At 38.5% G+C, this 1,249-nt stretch overlaps 1 pseudogene; it reads left to right on the forward strand.

The window, feature by feature from the left end:
- The first annotated feature begins 72 nt into the window (after positions 1-72).
- LOC101580104 lies at positions 73-345 on the forward strand (annotated as a pseudogene).
- The last annotated feature ends 904 nt before the right edge of the window (positions 346-1,249 follow it).

Consider the following 1,249-nt stretch of genomic DNA (forward strand, 5'->3'; position numbering starts at 1 on the left):
AAAAAAAAAAAAAAAAAGAAGCAGGTCCTGACGTTCACCCTTGATTGCACACGTCCTGTAGAAGACGGAATCATGGACGATGCCAATTTCGAGCAGTTTCTCCAGGAAAGAATCAAGGTGAACGGCAAAGCCTGGAATCTCGGTGGAGGGGTGGTCACCATCAACAGGAGCAAGAGCAGGATCACCGTGACTTCCGAGGTGTATTTGAAATATCTCACCAAAAAATATTTGAAGAAGAATAATCTACATGACTGGTTGTGCATAGTTGCTAGCAGCAAAGAGAGTTACGAATTACGTGACTTCCAGATTAACCAGGACGAAGAGGAGCAGGAAGATGAGGATTAAAGCTCTAGAATATTTTTTATGAGTTCTTGAATAAAACTTGGGAACCAAAAAAAAGATGAAGTCACAACAGACACTGCCCAAATCCAGAAGACTATTAGTATCTATTTCACTAATCTATAGGTCAATAAATTGGAGAATTCTGAAGCAATATCTAGAACTAGATTTCTAGATATATATGAATTGCCAAAACTAAACCAAGAAGATATAAAAACTGACTAATCCAATAACGCAAAATGACATTGAAGTAGTAATAAAAAAAAAAAAAAAACCTACAAATTACAAAAAAAAAGCCCAAGTCCAGACGAATTTACTGCTGAATTCTGTAGAACTTCAAGGAAGATCTAACACCAATACTCCTCAAACTCTTTAAATGAAATTGAAAAGGAAGAAGTACTTCTGAAGTCATTCTGAAGCTAGCATTATCCTAATTCTAAAAACAGACAAGGATCCAACCAAAAAAGAAAACTACCAGCCAAAATCCCTGGCGGTACCAGGGATCGAACTCAGAAACTTGCACTTGCCAGGAAAGCACTTGTTCCACTGAGCTATCTCCCCAGCCCCAACCAAACATTTTAATGAGCCTAGATGCACAAGTCCACAACAAAGATACTAGCGAACAGAATGCAATGAATCATCAAAAATATCATGCATTGTGATCAAATAGGCCTCATCCCAGGTATGCAAGGATTTCAGCATACACAAATGCACCATGTAAACAGAAGCCCGGACAAAAATCACATGGTCATTTCAATAGGTACAGAAAACACCTTTGACAAAATCCAACATCCATTCATGTCTAAGATTAAACCTGTCTTGGTTGCTTTTCTCTCATTGCTGGGACAAAATACCCAACACCCAAAATTAAAGAAGGAAAGGTTCACCGGCGCACAGCTTGTGGCAGTTT

Source organism: Octodon degus, unplaced genomic scaffold, assembly GCF_000260255.1.
Source record: "Octodon degus isolate 3935 unplaced genomic scaffold, OctDeg1.0 scaffold00077, whole genome shotgun sequence".
In the NCBI taxonomy this organism is placed as follows: domain Eukaryota; kingdom Metazoa; phylum Chordata; class Mammalia; order Rodentia; family Octodontidae; genus Octodon; species Octodon degus.